Here is a 27,355-nt window from a genome sequence, read left to right on the forward strand (position 1 = left end):
TGACTTTTGTTTTTAGCAATAAATACATTAAGAGTAAATATATTGGGGATTGAGTATATGAATTATGAGAATTTTGATAAGGTCTGCAAAAGGTTTGTGGTTTTCAGGTTTACACATTTTTCTTACTTCTTACTAATGCTGTATGAAATGTAATGTACTGTGGCACTGACATGCAGAAGTTATTCCCATAAGACAACAGGGAGTAAAACTGCAGAATGTGCTGCAAACCTACTCTACTGCTTAACACAATTGGAAATTCTTCTACATACAAAACAACCTGGGCTGAATTGCTTGATTGGTTTGTCCACGTGTTAACTCCATTTTAGCTTGTTACTGCTGAAATCCGAGGAATTTCACATATACTGCTTCACTTGGTTCAAGACCAGCAATGTACATTTATTGCATCAGGAGGTCATTTTTATTTGTTTCAAACTGTGTAACACAAGTCTTCATGAAATTAAGATTGAAACAGTTTGCTGTGAACCAGTTGGATGGTTATCCTGTGATCAAATGGGCTCTGTCTTATATGGTTCTCTATGGGACCTAGATTATTAAGATAGAATCACTAGCAAAAATCACAGATTTGGAATAGTTCTTTTAAGTCAACAGAAGGTTATCTATTTGTACTGGTTGAGAAGAGGCATTGAAATGTTCCTGCTAACTTGGGAAGCATCCCAATTACTATCGATGTTAAAAATTGCATTGAATAGTAACATCGCAACTTACAGAATTAAGCACATGGTTCTTTGTTGCTGGTTAAGGAAAACTTAACCTAAAATGCTTTGGATGTAGGTTCCTTCCCTAGGAAAGAGACTCCTTCGGCTTACTGCAGCTGGTCTTCCTATAGGTGTATGTTGCAATAATAAACTGCAGAATTATTGAGTAATTGACTTTTATTCATGAAAAATACAAAACACTTTCATTGTACAATCGTTCCATCAACATCCGCCACGTGCATTCCACTGCTGTTCCAACTTCCCTCCAAAACACAACTCCCCCAAAGAACAAACAATTTTCAAAACATTAACATCTTTGGAAATGGAAGATTAATGATTTAACCTCTAAAATTAATATCAATAATTCTGTCACATTATAAAATGCATAATTTGAGATTTGATTAACAACTGTCATAAAGCTGAAAGTAGACACTAAGATCTGCACATAGTAAAACTCGTAATTAAGATCTGCAAATCATTTGCATAAAAACAAAAGTAGACACTAAGATTAGCACATAGTAATGGGAAGGATAGAAATGGGAAGGTGGTTCCATTTCAGCATGGAGCAGTTTCAGACCTTGTTGCACTGGATATTTCATACTCCCCCTATCTGAATCTAGTTTTGTTCCTCTGATGCATAATTTTCTTCCTGTAAGTGAATTTCCATCTATGCCACAACAATTGTATTGCCAAGTTTAAGTCATTATCCCCTCCAATGCAAAACATTAATAGGGTCACAGTTCTTCCAGAATTTCATGATGAAAGATGATCCTTTTTGAAATTGGAAGTGAGAGGCCATTTGCAAGTTCTTCACTGAGATATGACACTACTGCTCCTTCATCTAGGTCGCTGAATATACAAATCTTTCTACTTGTTTTAGTTTCTGTTTGTACTTTGATATTCATTGTTGTTAAAGCTATCTCATGGTCACATATGCCAGATTTGACATGTATGTTCTCCAAGAGGTCAGGTCTATTTGATGCCAATAGATCTAACATATTTCCATCATGAGAGAGGTTCAGAACTATCTGTTGTAGTTAGTTCTAGGAGCGCTCACACTGCTGTCTGCTGGCGTAATCAGCATGCTTGGTCATGGCTCTGTCATCTGCTGTGGTCCCTTCCAGGTAGGCTGCTCGCACACTGCAGGTGTGAGAGACACTGTAGATTTGTCAGCCGAATGACCCGTACACAGCTCCATGTCCCCTATCTCATATTCCTGGCCTTATTGTGTTTGTATTATGGTCCTTAAAATTTTTATTTTGCTTTTTTAATTAATTCTTACACTTGTACTTGCTTGAATGTTATCACTATGGTAAATTATTCATATCAAGACATTTAACCAACTTTAACAAGAGTTGTCCACTAAATCTCCTGTTTAATTCCTCCAATGTGAAAAATCCAGTGCATAAGTTTGGAACACATTTTGTGAATATTCTTTCCAGGCATGATCACTGCACTTGTTTTCCTATTTCTCCATGATCCCACGCCCACCTATGCAATCACCTATGTGATGCAAGCACAATGCTCTTCAATTTCAAGTGCTCCCACTCCTGCTTCTGCCTTCTGGGCACAATGATTTGACATTCGACATTCTACTGCATCCATCTCTTCTGTCTTGGCAAAATCTTTTTTCCTTCTAGACGCTCCCTAGCCCATTTCTACCATCTCGAGCAAATGATTTTACTGCTCTCTTGCTTGTGCATTCATTTTTTACTACTGACCTGCCTCCACATTCACTATGCTCTCTGGGCAGAAGTGTACTTCTCACATGCTCCCACATTTATTTCTGGCCTTTGCGTGCCAAAATTTTCCTTCCAGAGTTCACCCACAGTCACATCCACAAATGGGGTGCAATATTCCCCATTGACCTTTTCAGTGTGCTTTCACATATTTTCCGCCATCTACATCCAGTGCATCTATTAATATACATAGTCTCCTCAGAGTTTCGCTCTAGATGGCTTCCTCCTCAACTGCTGCCAGTGTTGCCAACTGCTTCAGGTCTCCCAACACCAACCTCACACATCCCAAGATAGGGCCACAGCCACTGGACATCTTTGACATTACCATTATTCAGCACCACTGACACTGTATATTAGCAGTGGTCACCCATCTATTAGGTCAGGACAAGAGAGATGTGTGACTGCAGTCCAAATACACGAGCTGTCAACCAGATCAACCTGATGTGCCCCCAGAAAAGACCAATGCCTTCTACCTGAGGGTTTTTATAGTCTTTTGTTCCATACTCAGCCTTCCTCTCTCCCATTGCCATAGGCGACATCAGCTTGCCTGAGCCCCAACAAGATAAACTCCAGGGAGAACTGCCTGTCTCCGATCCTGGGTTCTACGCCACGGGATATCAAATATGCCTTCTTGAGTGACTGGGTAAGGAGCCATTCCGATCCCGGGAGCAGAAAGACTTGCCTTCGGGGGAAAAAAGGATAGCTATATACTCGCACACACACACACACACACACACACACACACACACATATCCATCCATACATATATAGACACAAGCAGAGATATTTAAAGGCAAATAAAGAGTTTGGGCAGAGATATCAGTCGAGGCGTAAGTGCAGAGGCAAAGATGATGTTGAATGACAGGTGAGGTATGAGTGGCGGCAACTTGAAATTAGCAGAGATTGAGGCCTGATGGATAACGAGAAGAGAGGATATATTGAAGGGCAAGTTCCCATCTCCGGAGTTTGGATAGGTTGGTGTTGGTGGGAAGTATCCAGATAACCTGGATGGTGTAACACTGTGCCAAGATGTGCTGGCCGTGCACCAAGGCATGTTTAGCCACAGGGTGATCCTCATTACCAACAAACACTGTCTGCCTGTGTCCATTCATGCGAATGGACAGTTTGTTGCTGGTTATTCCCACATAGAAACCGTCACAGTGTAGGCAGGTCAGTTGGTAAATCACGTGGGTGCTTTCACACGTGGCTCTGCCTTTGATCGTGTACACCTTTCGGGTAACAGGACTGGAGTAGGTGGTGGTGGGAGAGTGCATAGGACAGGCTTGCAGGCTTGGTAACCAGCTAAGGACACCTCGCACTCCTACCTTCTACCTACTTCCTAAAATTCACAAACTCAAACATCCCGGCCGCCCCATTGTAGCTGGTTACCAAGCCCCCACAGAACGTATCTCTGCCTACATAGATCAACACCTTGAACCCATTACATGCAGTCTCCCATCCTTCATCAAAGACACCAACCACTTTCTCGAATGCCTGGAATCCTTACCCAGTCTGTTACCCCCGGAAACCATCCTTGTAACCATTGATGCCACTTCCCTATACACAAATATCCTGCACGTCCAGCGCCTCGCTACAACGGAGCACTTCCTTTCACGCCGATCACCTGCCACCCTACCTAAAACCTCATTCCTCATCACCTTAGCCAGCTTCATCCTGACCCACAACCTATTTATGGGTCGCTTAGAGGAAGCCTTCTGTATATGTATGGATGGATGTGTGTGTGTGCGAGTGTACACCTGTCCTTTTTTCCCCCTAAGGGAAGTCTTTCCGCTCCCGGGATTGGAATGACTCCTTACCCTTTCCCTTAAAACCCACATCCTTTTGTCTTTCCCTCTCCTTCCCTCTTTCCTGAAGAAGCAACCTTCGGTTGCGAAAGCTAGAAATTCTGTGTGTGTGTTTGTGTGTTTTATTTATTGTGCCTATCTACCAGCGCTTTCCTGCTTGGAATCTTTGTTTTTAATATATATATATATATATATGAAAATATGTCTGCTTGTGTCTGTGTATGTGCGGATGGATATGTGTGTGTGTGTGTGTGTGCGAGTGTACATCTGTCCTTTTTTTCCCCTAAGGGAAGTCTTTCCGCTCCCGGGATTGGAATGACTCCTTACTCTCTCCCTTAAAACCCACATCCTTTCATTTTTCCCTCTCCTTCCCTCTTTCCTGACGAAGCAACTGCCAGTTGCGAAAGCTCGTAATTCTGTGTGTGTGTTTGTGTGTTTTGTTCATGTGCCTGTCTGCCGGCGCTTTCCCGCTTGGTAAGTCTTGGAATCTTTGTTTTTAATATATTTTTCCCATGTGGAAGTTTCTTTCTGTTTTATATATATATATATATATATATATATATATATATATATATATATATATATATATATATATATATATATATATATAGAATCTTTAATAGTGCCTGTGAGCAAAGGACAAACCATGGAATCAATTTAACAAAGTTATCACAACCTCAAAATGACATTGCTTATGTTACATTAGTGTTATTACAGACAGGATGAGATGTGATAATCATATGATATAAACTTATTGAATACTGATGTGAATGTGGCTAGCATTTATTCTGCATGGCCACCTTTATAAACAACTATTGACTAAATTACTTTAGAATAAAAATAGGGTGATGATGCTACAGATGCAGAGAAAAAGTACTTTACCAACATAGTGCACTACCTTAACCCTTTGCAATCCATAAGGCATACACAGGGTGGGTCCACGCACTCTTATTTAAATCGCCGCCGCCTGGGCGGCAGTGCACCGCAGAGATTTGCGCGGATCTCTTTGTGGAAACAATGTGGCCGCTGGCCAACAATTACAGTATACATTAAAACAAAATGTGTGCTTTCATTCATATATTTACGTAAGATTTTACAGTACAAAACTTTCCATTGTGTGGTATTTTTTGAAACACTCTTCAGGGTGGAGAGCTGGGTTTCATTAGCATGTCTCGCAGTAATACACAGTTTCACCCCTGCCACCTTTCTTTTTTCTGTCTGAGCACACTACACAATCTTTATGCTTGTTCCCAGGAAACTTGTTGATAATGTGCAACTTTTCATTCAAGTGTTCCTCGTCATCAGAAGTTGAACAACGTCCTTATTTCTGTTCTTGAGTTCTTTCTTCAGCAACTAATCCTCTTATAACACTTTTACGGAATGCTTTGTGAGACGGTATTGTCAAGATGTTTTTCTCACAGTGGTTCTTGTATAGTAAATAACTGTTTACAAGTCCTACCTCCAATAGCCAGAAGTATAAATTTCGCCACCACTTGAGACTTTTCATTAGAAAACCGTAACTGGAAATAAAATGGTCAGATCGATCAACTCCACCCATCTTTGAAGTATAATCAATAATCACATTTGGTTTCTTTATTTCTTTCCTTTCCTTTCTGTTTCTCCTTTCTATAAGTGACACTGAGTTATTGGCTTTTGTAGAAAGCATGAGAACTGTTCGTTTATCTTGCCATGCCAGAACCATCATTTTGGTGTTGCGAAGGCATTTTATTTCATGCTTCCTTAGACGCAGAGCTCCTTTCTTGATTGCAGCTGGAAGGTTTTTGCGATTGGCCTGAATCGTTCCTGTGAGATTCATGTTCTGTTTCAACAGCTCATCAGCTAATGCAACACTTGTATAAAAACGGTCAGTGTATAAATGATACTCTGATTGCCCTGTAGCATTTCTGATATTAGCTAGCAGCTGAAGAACTATTCTCTCAGAAAAATTCAAGTGTGGACACATCAATGACTCAGTTGTTACAGCGCCAAAATAGGGTATCAAACTGCAGATACAACCATTTGATGAATCCGAGATTACATAAACTCTGAGACCCAATTTTGTTGGTTTTTGAGGATTGTACATTTGGAATAATACACAACCCTTGAACGATACTGTGATTCATCAGCAGTTAAATACTGATATGGTCGATAAATTTCAAGAAACCAGCCAGACAAGTAATTCAGTACATTTGTCACTTTACTCAGATGTGACTGAACCTGACTGTTTACATGTGTAGCACTCCTCGGATTAGAAACATGAAGTGCCCAAAAAATTTGCATCAATCGTCGGCGACTAAAACAGTCTGGAAAGAAGTTGAATGATTGTAACCATTCTCTTGAAAAAAAAAAGTTCTGCAAGTTCTTACACTTTTGTAATGTCATATTCAGTAGCACACCATGGAAGCGTTTAATTTCTTCCACGGTTACAGTTCTCCAGTCCCACTATGCAGAATGTTGTGGAAGTTGTGTCACTTTACGTTTTTTGATGTAGCATACCCATTTGTTTCATCTGCTATTTGTTGAAATAGGTTATCTGTAAAAATTAATTGAAAGAATCCGACAGGCGATGATGGAACAGAACTACTTTCTGTTATAAAATGACACTTTGATTCGTCAAAAGGAAAATCTGTGAGGTCAGTGTCAGTGTCGCTCCACAATCGCCACAACTCCTCTGCTGAATCACTAGAAACATGAACATTGTCACTGTTTTCTTCGTCATTGTCACTCGAATTGTTTTGAAATGAATCACTATCATAAACAAAATCATTTTCACTCTCGTTTTCACTTAGAGATTGCTCTAAAAGATCTAAAATCTCTTCCTCAGAAAGGACTGTACGTGAAGAACTGGTCATTTCGAGCGCATAGACTTGAACGTAATAATTACAATCTTTGACTTAACACAGCTGCTACTGTTCGACACTGAGTTAACACTAGATCTCCTAGATGGCAGCACACTGCAGCAATAATGCCTAGTAGACTCAAAATACGTCTGAGAGCTTCGAAAACTCGTGTCAAATGAGGTTCAACATTTGAGCAGAAAACAAATTTCGCGATGTTGAGTGGCACTCGACACTGAAGTGGAAAGGGTTAAGGTGCTCTGAGAACCATTCACCAGTGGATACGCAGCAAGGGAAGTCAAGCAGCACTCAGAATAAAGACACTTTCACAGTCACAATTTTATTAGTAAACTGTCAAAGTATTCATAATAAAGTTCCCGAACTTACGACCCTCCAGGAAAGTTCTCACGCTCAAATTATTCTTGGGACAGAGAGCTGGCTGAAACCCAAAGTGGAAATCTCTGACATATTTAGTGAGTCATGGAACATATATTGGAAAGACAGATTAGAGGCCATAGGAAAGGGAGTGTTCATTGCAGTTGACAGAAATATTGTCTTGATTGAGGCTGAAGCTGATTGTAACAGCGAAATCATCTGGTCATGTATAACGGCTGTAGATGAAACCAAGTCAATTGTTGGACATTTTTATCAGTCACCCAATTCTGCTGTGACAGTTGTAGCATCATACAAAGAAAGTCTACAGTCAATAGCCCGTAAATACCCAGATCACACAATACTGGTTGGACGCAACTGGGATGTCTATGAATTCATATGAATTCACTGCAGGAGGCGCGGAGGAGGGGATGGGGTGGGGTGGGGAGGTGTACAGGCAGACAGTCATGTAAAATAGTTTGGAACATGTTTTCTGAACATTGCCTTGAGCAGCTGACTCAGCAGCCCACATGCAATTGAAATGTCTTAGAACTTGTAGCTACAAATAGGCCGGACCTTACCAGCAATGTCAGTATGGGAATGGGGATTAGCAATCATGATGTCATTATAGCAGCTATGACTAAAAAAGTTAATAAATCAGTCAAAAAGGCTAGGACGGTGTTTCTGCTAGATAGAACAGATAAGCAGTTATTAGCAGATAAGCAGTTATAAACATCTCACTTAGACAAGAAGTGGCATCACTTAGTTCCAGTAGATGGATGTAGAGGAATTATGGGCAAAGTTTAAGCAGATTTAAATTGTGGTCTGGAGAGTTATGCACCTAGTAAGTGGATAAAGGATGGAAAAACCCACCATGGTTTAATAACAAACCTATGTAGATTTAGTTGTAGATGCATAGCATAAAAAAAGATTAAAACCATAATTTGAAAAATTACGAACATTAATCCGACACTACAAGGTGCAGATGCCACTGACACCACTTTGAGGAGGGGAAGAAAGGAAAGGTGGAAATTATTCAATTACTAATGGCCAGAGAGAGTAGTCATTTGTGTATGAGTTGTGTGAATGTGTGAGAGTTCCACTTCTGATGAAGGAGTTTGTCCAAAAGCTCATAGATTTCTTATATTCTTTTTATTGTCCCTGTCTACGACTCAACACTTCCTCTGTGTGCAAGGTGATAATCTATCTTTTTCAATTTACCTTCCATTTGGGAAGTGGGTGCACTCAGTGACTGTTATAAGACTTATAAAGGAAAAGATAGATTTATAAATTATGGAGTGCAGCAATCAGTCATAATACTGAAAGAACTGTGACTGGCGTCTGAACAACATGGACTTACATGCACTGAGAATAGAAAATAGTGCATTGAGAATGGCTAGCTACTAGCCGAACTCTGGATTTGTGCAATAAAATCTAAGAAAAGTATGACTGATTGCTGCAATTTATAATTTATAAATCTATCTTTTCCTTTTCATTGTTATCCCATCCTGGACTTTCCACTGTTTAATTATGATTACGTTAGATGATGTGCTAACATCCAGCTTAGACCCAAAATATATCATAAGCATAACAAGGAAGTTTTTCCAAGTTGCTTCTTGCACAGAAGATAACAGCAATCACCCATTGTCAATAATGCTATTCATTCACACAAATAACATCATTGCAGATTTCAAACAGACTGTTCACTTTCAGATAGCTGTTGATGTTAATATTACATGTTTTTCTGTTTACATCAATTGTTGGATTTTTTTTCAACAACTAATATAAAACCACCCCCCATGAACCATGGACCTTGCCGTTGGTGGGGAGGCTTGCGTGCCTCAGCGATACAGATGGCCGTACCGTAGGTGCAACCACAACGGACGGATATCTGTTGAGAGGCCAGACAAACGTGTGGTTCCTGAAAAGGGGCAGCAGCCTTTTCAGTAGCTGCAGGGGCAACACTCTGGATGATTGACTGATCTGGCCTTGTAACGTTAACAAAAACGGCCTTGCTGTGCTGGTACTGCGAATGGCTGAAAGCAAGGGGAAACTACAGCCGTAATTTTTCCCGGGGGCATGCAACTTTATTGTATGATTAAATGATGATGGCGTCCTCTTGGGTAAAATATTCCGGAGGTAAAATAGTCCCTCATTCGGATCTCCAGGCGGGGACTACTCAGGAGGACGTCGTTATCAGGAGAAAGAAAACTGGCGTTCTACGGATCAGAGCGTGGAATGTCAGATCCCTTAATCGGGCAGGTAGGTAAGAAAATTTAAAAAGGGAAATTGATAGGTTAAAGTTACATATAGTGGGAATTAGTGAAGTTCTGTGGCAGAAGGAACAAGACTTCTGGTCAGGTGACTACAGGGTTATAAACACAAAATCAAATAGGGGTAATGCAGGAGTTGGTTTAATAATGAATAGGAAAATTGGAATGCTGGTAAGCTACTACAAACAGCATAGTGAACGCATTATTGTGGCCAAGATAGATACGAAGCCCACACCTACTACAGTAGTACAAGTTTATATGCCAACTAGCTCTGCAGATGATGAAGAAATTGATGAAATGTATGATGAGATAAAAGAAATTATTCAGGTAGTGAAGGGAGACGAAAATTTAATAGTCATGGGTGACTGGAATTCGTCAGTAGGAAAAGGGAGAGAAGGAAACATAGTAGGTGAATACGGATTGGGGGGAAGAAATGAAAGAGGAAGCGGTCTGGTAGAATTTTGCACAGAGCATAACTTAATCATAGCTTATACGTGGTTTAAGAATCATAAAAGAAGGTTGTATACATGGTAGAATCCTGGAGATACTAAAAGGTATCAGATAGATTACATAATAGTAAGACAGAGATTTAAGAATCAAGTTTTAAATTACAAGACATTTCCAGGGGCAGATGTGGACTCCGACCACAATCTATTGGTTATGAACTGTAGATTAAACCTGAAGAAACTACAAAAAGGTGCTAAATTAAGGAGATGGGACCTGGATAGACTGAAAGAACCAGAGGTTGTAGAGTGTTTCAGGGAGAGCATAAGGGAACAATTGACAGGAATGGGGGAAAGAAATACAGTAGAAGAAGAATGGGTAGCTTTGAGGGATGAATTAGTGAAGGCAGCAGACGATCAAGTAGGTAAAAAGACAAGGGCTAATAGAAATCCTTGGGTAACAGAAGAAATATTGAATTTAATTGATGAAAGGAGAAAACATAAAAACACAGTAAACGAAGCAGGCAAAAAGGAATACAAAAGTCTCAAAAATGAGATTGACAGGAAGTGCAAAATGGCTAAGCAGGGATGGCTAGATGACAAATGTAAGGATGTAGAGGCTTATCTCACTAGGAGTAAGATAGATACTGCCTACAGGAAAATTAAAGAGACCTTTGGAGAGAAGAGAACCACTTGTATGAATATCAAGAGCTCAGATGGAAACCCAGTTCTAAGTAAAGAAGGGAAAGCAGAAAGGTGGAAGGAGTATATAGAGGGTTTATACATGGGCGATGTACTTGAGGACAATATTATGGAAATGGAAGAGGATGTAGATGAAGACAAAATGGGAGATAAGATACTGCGTGAAGAGTTTGACCGGGCACTGAGTCGAAACAAGGCCCCGGGAGTAGACAATATTCCATTAGAACTACTAACGGCATTGGGAGAGCCAGTCATGACAAAACTCTACCATCTGGTAAGTAAGATGTATGAGACAGGCGAAATACCCTCAGACTTCAGGAAGAAAATAATAATTCCAATCCCAAAGAAAGCAGGTGTTGACAGACGTGAAAATTACCGAACTATCAGTTTAATAAGTCACAGCTGCAAAATACTAACTTGAATTCTTTACGGACGAATGGAAAAACTGGTAGAAGCGGACCTCGGGGAAGATCAGTTTGGATTCCGTAGAAATGTTGGAACAAGTGAGGCAATACTAACCTTACGACTTATCTTAGAAGAAAAATTAAGAAAAGGCAAACCTATGTTTCTAGCATTTGTAGACTTAGAGAAAGCTTTTGACAATGTTAACTGGAATACTCTCTTTCAAATTCTGAAAGTGGCAGGGGTAAAATACAGGGAGCGCAAGGCTATTTACAATTTGTACACAAACCAGATGGCAGTAATAAGAGTCAAGGGGCACGAAAGGGAAGCAGTGGTTGGGAAGGGAGTGAGTCAGGGTTGTAGCCTCTCGCCGATGTTATTCAATCTGTATGTTGAACAAGCAGTGAAGGAAACAAAAGAAAAATTCGGAGTAGGTATTAAAATTCATGGAGAAGAAATAAAAACTTTGAGGTTCGCCGATGACATTGTAATTCTGTCAGAGACAGCAAAGGACTTGGAAGAGCAGTTGAATGGAATGGACAGTGTCTTGAAAGGAGGATATAAGATAAACATCAACAAAAGCAAAACGAGGATAATGGAATGTAGTCAAATTAAATCGGGTGATGCTGAGGGAATTAGATTAGGAAATGAGACACTTAGTAAAGGAGTTTTGCTATTTAGGGAGTAAAATAACTGATGATGGTCGAAGTAGAGAGGATATAAAATGTAGACTGGCAATGGCAAGGAAATCGTTTCTGAAGAAGAGAAATTTGTTAACATCGAGTATAGATTTAAGTGTCAGGAAGCCGTTTCTGAAAGTATTTGTATGGAGTGTAGCCTTGTATGGAAGTGAAACATGGACGATAAATAGTTTAGACAAGAAGAGAATAGAAGCTTCTGAAATGTGGTGCTACAGAAGAATGCTGAAGATTAGATGGGTAGATCACATAACTAATGAGGAGGTATTGAATAGAATTTGGGAGAAGAGGAGTTTGTGGCACAACTTGACAAAAAGAAGGGACCGGTTGGTAGGACATGTTTTGAGGCATCAAGGGATCACAAATTTAGCATTGGAGGGCAGCGTGGAGGGTAAAAATCGTAGAGGGAGACCAAGAGATGAATACACTAAGCATATTCAGAAGGATGTAGGTTGCAGTAAGCACTGGAAGATGAAGAAGCTTGCACAGGATAGAGTAGCATGGAGAGCTGCATCAAACCAGTCTCAGGACTGAAGACCACAACAGCAACAACTAATATAAATGATAAATCTGAAATTAACATCAACAGACTTCTGAAAATGAACCTGTCAGTTCAAAACAGGTAATGGCACTATTTGTGTAAACAAATAACATTGTGAACAGTGCTGTTTGCCGTTTTCTTGTTTGCAAGAATCAATTTGTATTTTGTACACAGCTATGGTCCAAAAAATGAAAGTATCCAAAAAATAACTTGATGGAAGTTTTTATTGCAAGTGGCATTAATACTGAGGCATCATGCTTTATCTGTGCTAAAACAAGCTCCAAAATACAGCTTTATGTTTTTAACTAGTACACCTATGGATAACAGAATACACTTCTCATACCTTTTAAATTTTGGAACTCCAGCATTATGCATAGTCGGCACAAAGACCATTTGACATCTACTACAGCATGTTTGAAAGGCTTTCTCTAAGATTTGGAACCTGGATCAAGTCTAGGGACAAGCAACAGAGAGTTGATAACTCAACAGTGCTGAATATTTGTTTTTTGAAAAAACTGCACTAAGAATGTTTTCCATTTCCACTGTCAAAAATGTCATTCGCCATTTGTCTAATGTCACTCACCATTTGTCTAATGTTAGTCTCAGATGTCAGATGCAGAAGCAGTGTTCACTGGTATTTAACTTTCATAATGACAAAAGTTACTGTACATTTGAGACATGTTATATGGAGCTACTGAGTGAAAAGATACTTTGTATTTATTGGTGGCAAACTGAAATTGGTTGAAGATTCTCAGATATCAACATAAAGACAACTGCAGTGGTAATGAAGTCAACTGAGCTGCATCAACATGGCTCAAATAATATATACTTACAGATGCATCATTTCAGAGTTTCAAGATAACAAGGTATTTAAATCTGAGCGCACATATATTTACAGTGGAACACTGCAGCAGTTGATATGATAGTTATCCAGAGATAATCCTTGAAATAAATCTGGAAAAAAGGCTTTAGTTAATTATGTTTAAGGAAATTATGACAAAATGTACAGAAAGGGCAACACAGTATTAAGAAATTGAAACACAGTGGGTTGGAATGGAATCCTGCCAAGGAAAACAGATCGATGGAAATCACACACCCACTATCTAATCAGTTATTAGATGAAGTACTCTTCTCAGACATACTGTTAATTGATAGGCAAAGCAACTATATAAAAAGTCACAAAAGAGGAAGTGGGAAAGCAAACACCCAATACCATCAAGCCATCACCTTGGCACATCCTCTCCCTGATGCACAACTCTCAATTGCAGCATGTGCTAGTGATCTGACCATTGGTGCTGTATTGCAACAGGAAGTCAATTACTCCCAACAGCCCCTGCACTTCTACTCCCACAAGCTTATGCCATCACAATGCAAATGGTCTGCTTTCAACAGAGAACTCTTAGCAGTCTATGAAGCTGTGTGCTATTTTCAAAACAACACTAAAGTATGCCTCCGAGCCTTGTTGGCTCCATTTCCTTTTACAAATTCCCCATCTCATCTGCGCAGGTTTTCAGCTGCAGTATTGAGAGTGTTGTGGCACTGTTGAGCATGTTGCTGCGGCTTTAGTCTGTTCCAGCATCACAGTAAGTCAGATGCAAAACCTTATGGAACTCTGGTCGCTGCTTGCCAAGTTATGTAATTGTAATCTGTTAACTGTTTCATGTAATGGCGGTCTTCCTCAGTCTAAGGCCTAACGGGTCGGTGGAGTTCGACACTTGCTAACTTTTGTAATTGTAATCTAGTAGCTCTTTTACACAACTGTTGTTTCTCTCCTTCTAAGGGCCTAAGCGGCCAGTTAACATGTGCCAGTTTAGTACCCCTTGTTTTAACACTGTAATATTTTTTTATCTTGGCCAAGTTGTTTCTTTCTTTCTTTTTTTTTCAAAAAAACACTGCTCCCTTTTTAAACTGCTAACTCTTTGGTTTAGTAGTTTATTTAATGTGGCAGCCCAGAGGGGCAAATTAGTAATGTTCCTGCCAAAAGTAAAAGAAAATATTATTTAACTTATTTGCACACATTACCATTTTCCCAAGTTATGCCCTTTAACAAAGATGCTGTAACTTACCAAACGAGAAAGTGTTGGTATGTTGATAGAGGCAATAAAAAACACAAACACACACACAAATTTCAAGCTTTTGCAACCCAAGGTTGGTTCATCAGGAAAAAGGGAAGGAGAGGGAAAGACGAAAGGATGTGGGTTTTAAGGGAGAGGGTAAGGAGTCATTCCAATCCCGGGAGTGGAAAGAGTTACCTTAGGGGGCAAAAAGGGACAGGTATACACTCGCACACACATACATATCCATCCGCACATATACAGACACAGGCAGACATATGTAAAGGCAAAGAGTTTGAGCAGATATGTCAGTCAAGGCGGAAGTACAGAGGCAAAGATGTTTTAGAATGACAGATGAGGTATGAGCAGTGGCAACTTGAAATTAGTGGAGGTTGAGGCCTGGTGGGTAACTGGAAGAGAGGATATACTGAAGGGCAAGTTCCCATCTCTGGAATTGTGATAGTTTGGTATTAGTAGGAAGTATGCAGATAAGCTGGATGGTGTAACACTGTGCCAAGAAGTGCTGGCCGTGCACCAAGGCATGTTTAGCCACAGGGTGATCCTAATTACCACAAACACTGTCTGCCTGTGTCCGTTCATGAGAATGGACAGTTTTTTGCTGGTCATTCACACACAGGAAGCTGCACAGTGTAGGCATGTCAGTTGGTAAATCACGTGGGTGCTTTCACACGTGGCTCTGCCTTTGATCGTGTACACCTTTTGCGTTACAGGACTGGAGTAGGTGGTGGCGGGAGGGTGCATGGGACAGATTTTACACCGGTGGCAGTTACAAGGGTAGGAGACAGAGAGTAGGGAAGGTGGTTTGGAGATTTCATAAGGATGAACCAAGAGGTTACAAAGGTTAGGTGGACGGCGGAAAGACACTCTTGGTGGAGTGGGGAGGATTTCATGAAGGATGGCTCTCATTTCAGGGCAGGATTTGAGGAAGTCATATCCCTGCTGGAGAGCCACTTTTGGGGTTCTTCTGTGGGAGATTCTGGGTTTGAGGGGATGGTGAAGTGGCTCCGGTTATTTGCTTCCGTACCAGGTCGGGAGGGTAGCTGCAGGATGCGAAAGTTGTTTTCAGGTTATTGGTGTAATGGTTCAGGGATTCAGGACTGGAACAGATTCATTTGCTAGAATGTGGCTCTCCAGCAGGTGTACACGATCAAAGGCAGAGCCACATGTGAAAGCACCCACGTGATTTACCAACTGACCTGCTTTCTATGTGAGAATGGACACAGGCAGACAGTGTTTGTTGCTAATGAGGATCACCCTGTGACTAAACATGCCTTGGTGCATGGCCAGCACATCTTGGAACAGTGTTACACTGTCCTGGTTATCTGGGTACTTCCCACTAACACCAACCTATCAGAACTGCGGAGATGTGAACTTGCCCTTCAATATATCCTTTCTTCCCATTGCCCACCAGGTCTCAACCTCCGCTAATTTCAATGTTGCCGCCGCTCATAACTCACCTGTCATTCTACAACATCTTTGCCTCTGTACTTCCGCCTTGACTGACATCTCTGCCCAAACTCTTTGCATTTACATATGTCTGCCTGTGTCTGTATGTGTGCGGATGGATGTGTGTGTGTGCGAGTGTATACCTGGTCCCTTCTTCCCCCTAAGGTAAGTCTTTCTGTTCCCGGGATTGGAATGACTCCTTACCCTCTCCCTTAAAACCCACATCCTTTCGTCTTTCCCTCTCCTTCCCTCTTTCTTGATGAAGCAACCGTGGGTTGTGAAAGCTTGAATTTTGTGTGTGTGTTTGTGTTTGTGAGTGTTTCTATCAACATACCAACGCTTTCGTTTGGTAAGTTACATCATCTTTGTTTTATATATATACACTCCTGGAAATTGAAATAAGAACACCGTGAATTCATTGTCCCAGGAAGGGGAAACTTTATTGACACATTCCTGGGGTCAGATACATCACATGATCACACTGACAGAACCTCAGGCACATAGACACAGGCAACAGAGCATGCACAATGTCGGCACTAGTACAGTGTATATCCACCTTTCGCAGCAATGCAGGCTGCTATTCTCCCATGGAGACGATCGTAGAGATGCTGGATGTAGTCCTGTGGAACGGCTTGCCATGCCATTTCCACCTGGCGCCTAAGTTGGACCAGCATTCGTGCTGGACGTGCAGACCGCGTGAGACGACGCTTCATCCAGTCCCAAACATGCTCAATGGGGGACAGATCCGGAGATCTTGCTGGCCAGGGTAGTTGACTTACACCTTCTAGAGCACATTGGGTGGCACGGGATACATGCGGACGTGCATTGTCCTGTTGGAACAGCAAGTTCCCTTGCCGGTCTAGGAATGGTAGAACGATGGGTTCGATGACGGTTTGGATGTACCGTGCACTATTCTGTGTCCCCTCGACGATCACCAGAGGTGTACGGCCAGTGTAGGAGATCGCTCCCCACACCATGATGTCGGGTGTTGGCCCTGTGTGCCTCTGTCGTATGCAGTCCTGATTGTGGTGCTCACCTGCACGGCGCCAAACACGCATTGGCACCAAGGCAGAAGCGACTCTCATCGGTGAAGACGACACGTCTCCATTCGTCCCTCCATTCACGCCTGTCGCGACACCACTGGAGGCGGGCTGCACGATGTTGGGGCGTGAGCGGAAGATGGCCTAACGGTGTGCAGGACCGTAGCCCAGCTTCATGGAGACGGTTGCGAATGGTCCTCGCCAATACCCCAGGAGCAACAGTGTCCCTAATTTGCTGGGAAGTGGCGGTGCAGTCCCCTACGGCACTGCGTAGGATCCTACGGTCTCGGCGTGCTTCCGTGCGTCGCTGCGGTCCGGTCCCAGATCGACGGGCACGTGCACCTTCCGCCGACCACTGGCGACAACATCGATGTACTGTGGAGACCTCATGCCGCACGTGTTGAGCAATTCGGCGGTACGTCCACCCGGCCTCCTGCATTCCCACTATACGCCCTCGCTCAAAGTCCGTCAACTGCACATACGGTTCACGTCCATGCTGTCGCGGCATGCTACCAGTGTTAAAGACTGCGATGGAGCTCCGTCTGCCACGGCAAACTGGCTGACACTGACGGCGGCGGTGCACAAATGCTGCGCAGCTAGCGCCATTCGACGGCCAACACCGCGGTTCCTGGTGTGTCCGCTGTGCCGTGCGTGTGATCATTGCTTGTACAGCCCTCTCGCAGTGTCCGGAGCAAGTATGGTGGGTCTGACACACCGGTGTCAATGTGTTCTTTTTTCCATTTCCAGGAGTATATTTGTGGTGTAAATGATCATTTTACAGTAAAGATTTCCAGTTTATGAACCTGTCTATTTATAGTGTTTGTTGAAATACAAATAGTTTGTAGTTTGAATGATCATAACATCTGGTCGTGATTTGACATTAAAGATCTCCAGTTTATGAACTTGTCTGTAAAAAGTCATAATTTGATAAATGGCCCTGTTTCATTTTAAAAGTGTTGTCCATATCCCCAGTTTCCCTTTTTAAATTTTGTAAAAAGTGAATGTTGGTGACCTCAGAAACTGTTTTCTATTAATACATAAATATTATTTTTTTTAAAAAAAAAGAAAATAACATCACCATTAAGTTTGTTGAAAGGTGAATGATGTGTACTTAAACCCCAACTCAGTCATTTTGCATGTTTTATTTTGGTTAAGCCACACTCTGCAATGTGACATTTCACTCTCTTTGCTATGTACCCTGATCACTGACCACTCAATGATGCTATCCATAACCCCCAAGATGAGTGCCATAGGCAATACAGACAAATGTGTACTGTGCACAATACATAACCCATGTCCAGCATGTAAAAGGCGCTGACAACATTGTAGCTGTTTGTCTCTTGGGCATTAGTCCTATATCCATCCACAACGATTACAAGGAATTTGCACAGGCACAACATAGTGACCAGCAATTCCAAGAACTACTTAACATTTCCACAACCTTCACATTGAACCCAGGCTCATACAGGGCGTGAACTGGGCAGTTCTCCATGAAACATCACAGAACTGGTCATGTCCCCTTGTGCCTCAGCCTTTTCACTGCTCAATATCACTGAGCAATATCAGAACTTGCACATCCTGGAGTGTGACCAACGACACACCAAATAAATGAGTGATTTTTTTTGCCCAAATTCCCTCATTCTGTTTATGAGTGGAAAAGAAATGACTAGTAGTGGTACAGGGTGCCCTCTGCCATGTGCCGTACGGTGGCTTGCGAAGTATCTATGTAGATCAAGATAGACAAGATGTACAAGGGTCAATTTTAGCATACACACATCAATCTCATACGGCCCCTTCCACCCTCAGCCAGCCAGTGTTACATAATTGACCACGTAATATGATGGGTGGAGCCAAAGTCCCCCCCCCCAGACATTATGGCACCAACTGCTGTGAAGGGTCTAGTGATCTACTCATTTTGGATGCCCCTTATCCATCACCACAAACCAGGGCAGACAGATTGAATCATCCTTATTTCTCAACCTTTTCAACTTGTGCAGCATCACATGCTACAGAAAAACTGCATAGAGAGCTGCTGTACATTGAGACATTCTCCCACCTGAGTGAATTTTGTTTTGGACCAATCTACCTCTGTCACACCTCCTCTGTCCTCCCATGTTGACCAAGTGAGAAGGCACATCTTCAAACTCCATTTGCCTCCTCTCTCCCCTCAATCTCTGCTGAAAATTTTACTCTCCAAAGATTGTGACTGCAGATTCATCATGTTTCTTGATGACACTATCTGTGCAGCCTCTCAATCCCCTTATTTGGCCCCCCATAAAGTGCTTCTTTGTGGCAATCATACGTTCAATATCTTGCTGCACACTCTCTCAGCAGACTCAAATTGGTCTGGACACATGCTGATTTTATTTATTTATTTTATTTACACATCAAGTTCCGTAGGAGCAAATTGAGGATTCAAATTCCAAGGTCATGGAATGTGTCAGTATGTGAAATTACAACATAAAAGTAATAACAGATAAAATAAATGTTTATGAACCCGATAAAAGTCAGTCCATAAGTTTAAGTAAATGCAATCAACAATACAATAAGAATCAGCTTAATTTTTCAAGGAACTCCTTGACAGAATAGAAGTAGTGACACATGAGGAAACTCTTCAGTTTCAATTTGAAAGCGTGCAGATGACTGCCAAGATTTTTGAATTTGAGTGGTAGCTTATTGAAAATGGATGCAGCAGTATACTGCACACCTTTTTGCACAAGAGTTAAGGAAGTCGGATCCAAATGCAAGTTTGATTTCTGCCGAATATTAATCAAGTGAAAGCTGCTTTTTCTTGGGCTATATATAAAAATAAAAATATATTTTTCCCATGTGGAAGTTTCTTTCTATTTCATTTACTTCATCATATATATATATATATATATATATATATATATATATATATATATATATATATATATATAAAACAGAAAGAAACTTCCACATGGGAAAAATATATTAAAAACAAAGATTCCAAGACTTACCAAGCGGGAAAGCGCCGGCAGACAGGCACATGAACAAAACACACAAACACACACACAGAATTACGAGCTTTCGCAACTGGCAGTTGCTTCGTCAGGAAAGAGGGAAGGAGAGGGAAAAATGAAAGGATGTGGGTTTTAAGGGAGAGGGTAAGGAGTCATTCCAATCCCGGGAGTGGAAAGACTTACCTTAGGGGAAAAAAAGGACAGGTGTACACGTGCCTGTCTGCCGGCGCTTTCCCGCTTGGTAAGTCTTGGAATCTTTGTTTTTAATATATATATATATATATATATATATATATATATATATATATATATATATATATATATATATATATATATATATATATATATAGAAAGAAACTTCCACATGGGAAAAATATATTAAAAACAAAGATTCCAAGACTTACCAAGCGGGAAAGCGCCGGCAGACAGGCACATGAACAAAACACACAAACACACACACAGAATTGCTAGCTTTCGCAACCGATGGTTGCTTCTTCAGGAAGAAGAGGGAAAGACGAAAGGATGTGGGTTTTAAGGGAGAGAGTAAGGAGTCATTCCAATCCCGGGAGCGGAAAGACTTCCCTTAGGGGAAAAAAAGGACAGATGTACACTCGCACACACACACACACACACATATCCATCCGCACATACACAGACACATACACATACACAGACACATACACATACACAGACACATACACATACACAGGAGAGGGAAAGACGAAAGGATGTGGGTTTTAAGGGAGAGGGTAAGGAGTCATTCCAATCCCGGGAGCGGAAAGACTTCCATTAGGGGGAAAAAAAAGGACAGGTGTACACTCGCACACTCACACATATCCATCCGCACATACACAGACACTTTCAGTTGATAAATGACTTCTAAAGCCAAACTGTACATTTGATAGCAAATTGTGTGGTATAAAATGATCAATTATCCTTACATACACAACATTTTCAACAACTTTTGCAAACACTGATGGCATAGAAATAGGTCTAAAATAATCTACATTATCCTTTCTTCCTTTTGATAAAGCGGGTTTACTACTGAGTACTTTAATTGCTCAGGAACCTGACCATTCCTAAAGGAAAAATTACAAATATGGCTACATACAAGGATAACATGTGCAGCACAGTATTTTAATATTCTGTTAGACAATCCATCATAACCATGAGAGTCCTTAGTCTTCAGTGATTTAATTATTGACTCAGTCTCCCTCTTCTATGTATCACAGAGGAGTATTTCAGACATCAATCTCAGAAAGGCTTTTCCCAAGAAAGTTATATGATTTCCTTAGAAACTAAAGTTTTATTTAATTCACTAGCAATGCTCAGAAAATGATTGTTAAATACTGTACATATATCTGATTTATCAGTAACAGAAATATTTTTACTGGGAACTGACTTTATATCGTTGACCTTGTACTGCTGACCAGACACTTCCTTCACAACTGACCATATGGTTTTAATTTTATCCTGTGAATTAGCTATTCTATTTGCATGCCACATACTCTTTGCCTTCGTAATAACATTTTAAGCACCTTACAATACTGTTTGTAATGGGCTACTGTAGCTTGATTGTGACTACTTCTAACATTTTGATATAATTCCCGCTTTGTTCTACAAGATATCCTTATCCCACTACTCAGCCAGCTGGGCTGCCTATTACTGCTAGTACCCCATTTAGAATGTTCTAATGGAAAGCAGCTCTCAAAGAGAATGAGAAATGTGTTAAGGAAAGCACTATATTTAACATCTATGTTATCAGCACTATAAATATCCTGCTACTCTTGTCCCTTGACAAGGTTTAAAAAACTCTGTCTCCTGGATTAACTTTCCTACACAGTTTGTAATTAAATATGACAATGGTTTGAGTACAAAAGCCTTTTAGTGTTAAAATTTGTGCATCATGGTCTGAAAGGCCATTCACACTTTTACTAACAGAATGCCCATCTAGACAAAATTAATATTGAGGTCACCACATATAACTAATTTCTGATACTTCCTACAAAGTGAATCAAGAACCCTCTACAGCTTGAGCAGAAACGCTCTGAAGTCGGAGTTAAGGGACCTATAAACAACAACAATCAGAAGTTTAGTTTCACGAAATTCATCCGCCCCTGCACAACATTCAAATATCTGTTAAGTGCAGTGTCGTGATATGTCTATGGACTCAAATGAAATACTGGTTTTTAAGTACATAGTCACTCCCCATTCCTTGAGAAACAGCCAGCTAATCTGTATATGCTAAAGGAAGCCTCTGAATTGTCAAATTATTTAAGTGATGCTGCGATATACCAATAATTTCAGAGTCAACATCTATAAGCAGTTCACTAACTTTATCTCTAATACCTCTTATATTTCGATGAACACACCGTCACCGCATCATGCCTGTGCCCCCTGGCCCTGACACGCATCCTGACATGCCCTCTTCTCCACCAACCACCATGCTTCCTCTGCAGGCCACACCATTCGCACACATGCATGCTTATGAACTGTCTTTCAGCGTACAGCTTGTACTTGTGGCAGCACCCCCCTAGCCATCAGCTCTCCAGCAGACTCTGCACTACCGGGGTGGGGGGGGCTCTCTGGGAACAGCAGCATTGCTGACCAGGGAGAACTTTGGAACAGGCTCTCTCTGACTTGGCAGTGCAGTCTTGTACATTTTAGTGTGCGGACGTGTACTATCATACGTATTGTTTTTTCCTAAATAAAGTGGTTGTTACACACCGTACCTATGGCGTGATTTACTTCCTGTCAACGTTACATACTGGAGTTTCACGAACTTAGATACCTGATTACATACAAATGATACAAAAAGAAACTTTGAGAAAATCCAGATTATGCAGTTTAAGCCTAAGGAATTAATAAAAAATTCCAAATCGTTCACAAAAACCAACAGCTTCAAGAAACAGATCACAACAAATTCCTTGGGATATGTCTGGAATAAAATCTCTCCTAGGCCACACATACACAAACCAATCAGCAAATAAACTATATGGTTATGTATTTGCAATGTGTGTACTGTCCAATTCAAAAACATGAGCACTCATATTTTGAATCAATTGTGAGTAACATGTCAAAAAATGTATAACACATATCGAAAGAATTAGAAACAAATGAAGTAAAAAATAACAAAAGTTTCATGGTCCATACTCACATGTATGCACAGGCTGTAAATAAATGTAAATGAATTTAAACTGAAAAAAATATTCACTTTACAGCATATGGTACGCTAATGAAGGCATTGTGATACGTATTAACAGAAAAGTGGTACTATTCCTGCCACAAATTTCGTGATGATGACATAAAATTACAATAGCTTATAATACACTTCCGATAAAGTAAATTCTCTAAATAAGTATTTCATATTAATTTATGGAAATTTTTCAATAGCTGCAGTAATTTAATAAGATCATTTTGAAAAGTGATGCATCACAAATTAAATAGTTTCATATGTTTGTAATGGGACAACAGAATACTGTTTCTGAATATCAAGCTGCACAGATTTTTCATGATTCAATAATGAACAGTACTGATTTTTGCATTGCATCAGAAGCTCTTCAGGCTACCTATGATATCATCATTTAGGTCTTAATTTATGTTCTTGTATCCAGCAAATAACTTCCTTTGTCTGTTTACCATCCATTCACCTAGGTAAATGCAATCCCAATCCCAATTTCAGATTTATTAGACACAATTATTTCTTGCACTCTACATACCAATAGATTTATTCATCTTCCTCGCTCTCCTAGCAATTCCAATCACTGTAAGTTTTTGAATGGCATCCATCTTTGAACTACAGTCTCACTGTAGTAAGTGGGAAGAGGTAAATCTTTCCAGAAGTGGTAAAATTTTAGTTTCACACTCATTGGAAGCTTAATTTTCTAAACTCAAATCGTTGATCAAAGATACTTCAGGCTATTTTTACACTTTTCTTATTTATTTTCCTGTCATCCAGTCATCATCTTCAGCTGCTGTGAATACAGAAACTCAAAAATTGGTTCTATAGCTTCACATTTTTTAACTTGTTTGGGCCACCTCTGGATCACAGTGTGTTGGTTTTTGCTGTGCTGTTGTCACCTGCCACTTCTGGTGTTCTTGGTGGAGATTAGCAGTTGTTTTTGCATTAGTATGTTGAACTTTTCTGTCAGCTCAGTATTCCCTGGTCTCATCGTGGTTAAATTATGTAAGGGATTTTAGGCTGGGTCTGGCTACATTGTTAATTTGTACTATTTTCTTTCTGATTTTTCATTGCATATAGGTTAAGTATTACTACAATTAATTTTTTTGCCTATTTTCACAATTTCTGTGCTACAATCTTCTACTTGTCATTGGAGTTTACCTACATGAGTGGCAGACAGTACAATCTCATCAATAAATTTATCACAGTTCATATATGTCCAATTTAGACACATTGCTTCTTTGTTTTCACAGTTTACGGATCTGAACACTTCCACTAGGACTCTGTAAACAACTTTGGTGATATGGAATCTCCTTGTATGACTCCTTATTCAGTTCTGAAGTCTTCACTACCATGACAATGTCTTTTGAAAGCTGTAGTATTCGTATATACTGCCATATACACGGTGTCCCATTGATCTTGACCACCCTACATAACTGTTTGTCCAGATGCAAATTATAAAATGTTTCGAGCAAATGTTCTTTAGCCATCAGGGGGCATCAGTCAGCATCATTGCCTTCATTGTAGCTTTGTTTTTTATAAAGATTTGAAGAATGTTATGACTTTAAGCGGCACCCTGTATTTTTTGTTGGGTAAATCATTTCCTCTCCTAAAGACCTATTCAAAAAGGTATAACAGTGTACCACTCACTGAAACAAAACGTTGTTAATTACGTAACACAACACTGACTTTGAGCCCGGGATCACAAACTCGTCTACCTGCTGAAACTCATCTACCTGCTGCAGTTGTCAGAAAACAAATGAGATTGAAGTAAAAACATAACACAAACTTGACATCGACTCTCTTGAACCATTGCACAGGAGTAGAACATTAAAAGGTGCTCAAAGTGGTGACCCTGGACACCTATACACTGGTGCACTCGTTGAGTGAAGGAATTATTTACTGCTTCCATTGAAGAGAATTACAAACAAGCACGATATGTTCCTGCATGTCCTCTGGTCCTCTGGAGTTGTTGGAGTATAGCGATAGTCAACATCTTTAATGCATCCCCAAAGAGAAAAGTCAAGAGGATTTAAAACATGAAACCTAACAGGCCAAGTAACTGTTCCTCTTTGGCCAATCCATCTGGCAGGATGCCATCAGTTCAGAACACGATGTGCATGCAAGGCATTATGTGCTGGACATCCATTGTGTTGATACCACATAAGCATTCTGATTGTTAGTGGCACTTCGTCCAGAAGAGGAGGAAGAATTCGTCTGAGGAAGTTGGCATACGTGGTGCCGTTTAGACTGCCATTGATGAAGTAAGGGTCAAATAGTTGTAGTACCAAGCATCCCACACCAGACATTAAGTCTACATTGACACGAATGTTACACCTGTCTAAGCCATTGTGGGTTGTCGCTGGACCAATAATGCATGTTTCTTGTATTTACTTCTCCTTTGTCTGAGAAGGAACATTCATTGGTACATAGAACACTGGAGAAGAAGTTAGGGTTGTCGAGCATTTGCTGCTGTGCCCACTGACAGAACTGTACATGATTCTGGAAATCATTACAATGCAATTCTTGATGTAGATGTACGTGGTAAGGATGGAACCAGTGATGGGTAAGAATACAATGTACACTGGTTCTAGGAACACCAAACTTGTGTTCAAGCTGTCATGTGCTCACATGTGGATTCATAGCAATGGAGGCGAGAACGGTAGCTTTGGCAGCTTTGTCTGTGCGAGTGCTATGACGATTACGTAGTCGTGGGTTGAAACTTCCTGTTTCCTGAAGCATCGCAACAAGACGAGAAAACGCCCATTGGGAAGGTGTTTTCTTATTACTATATCACTCTCTGTACAGTTCTGCTGCCTGTCTAGTATTTTGCCTACCTTTAACAACAACAACAATAAAGGAAATGTTTATGTTAATGCAGTTTGTAGGAAGGACAGCCTTTACTGTATGTCTACTGTACACAACAGTATTTAAATGGACTAAACTACTGTGCTAAATGTACCCGTACATAAGAAAACAGTATTGCAATTACTGTTCTGCTGACTTACATTCCCCATAGATGAGTAGCATTTCTACCTTCTCTTCGTTGGTGTACATTCTACTCACACAACAATGTTTGACAGAATGATGGGTGTGCATTCTACTTGTGTTTACATCTGTCCTCTGTCTGTCAGCTTGGGGATGTGTTCCATTACCCCGAGTACCTGCACTAAACACTGGGAATGTTAATGTCAATGTTGAATTACGTAATTAATAATGTTGTGTTCCAGTGAATGGTACACTGTGGTACCTTTTTGAATAGGTCTCTAGGAGAGGAAATGAATTACCAAATAAAAATACAGGATGACATGTAAAAAATTCATACCGCTGTTCATATATTTTTGAAAAACAAAGCTACAACAAAGGAAATCATGCTGATTGATGTCCCCCTGAAAGCTAAGGAACATTTGCTTGAAACATTTTGTAATCTGCATCTGGACAAACAGTTATTTAGGGTGGTCAAGATAAATGGGACACCCTGTACATATTCTCAAGTATACTAATGGAGACTGAATTAATGCCTTCCTTCTCAAGGGATGTTAGTTTTTTTTTTTTTTTTTTTTTTTTAAGTGAGTCAAAAGCTTTCTCAAGGTCTATCATTCCCAGTCACAGAGGTAACCCATAATCATTGCTTGATTCTATAATTTTATTCACAACTTGCAATTGGTGCACTGTATTGTATGCACTACCAATGGTTGCTTGCTCTTTCCCCTGACATTGTAATTGTAATTGTGAATATGGGAGCGCACATTTCCACATTATATTTCTAGATTTATTTGTTATTCAAGCAAATTTGCTCTTTTCCCTTCAGGCACACAGATTTTATTACTGTGAATAGAACTGACCATTTAAATCATATGTTACTCGAGAAGTCTGGGTGCAGTATAAATAATGGAAGGAATAAGGGTAACCAATCACCACATGGATAAAATGATGATATAGTATATCATTATACATAGTTAGAAGATTCCTGTGTGCTGAACAAGGTCAGTGACATTTATTTGTGGTTTTAAGTGAATTTTGTCTTCCATAGCAAGAAGTAAGAACATTTCTGTTTAAAGAAGAATTAACAGTAAAAGAGAAACACCTGTGAGTACGCTA

At 40.3% G+C, this 27,355-nt stretch overlaps 1 protein-coding gene across 4 annotated transcripts in view; it reads right to left on the reverse strand.

Annotated features, from left to right (window-relative positions):
• Positions 1 to 27,355, reverse strand: part of LOC126355033 (putative leucine-rich repeat-containing protein DDB_G0290503) — a 512,513-nt gene that overhangs the window by 293,383 nt on the left and 191,775 nt on the right. The window lies entirely within an intron of this gene.

The sequence above is a fragment of the Schistocerca gregaria genome, chromosome 3, assembly GCF_023897955.1.
Source record: "Schistocerca gregaria isolate iqSchGreg1 chromosome 3, iqSchGreg1.2, whole genome shotgun sequence".
Taxonomy (NCBI): domain Eukaryota; kingdom Metazoa; phylum Arthropoda; class Insecta; order Orthoptera; family Acrididae; genus Schistocerca; species Schistocerca gregaria.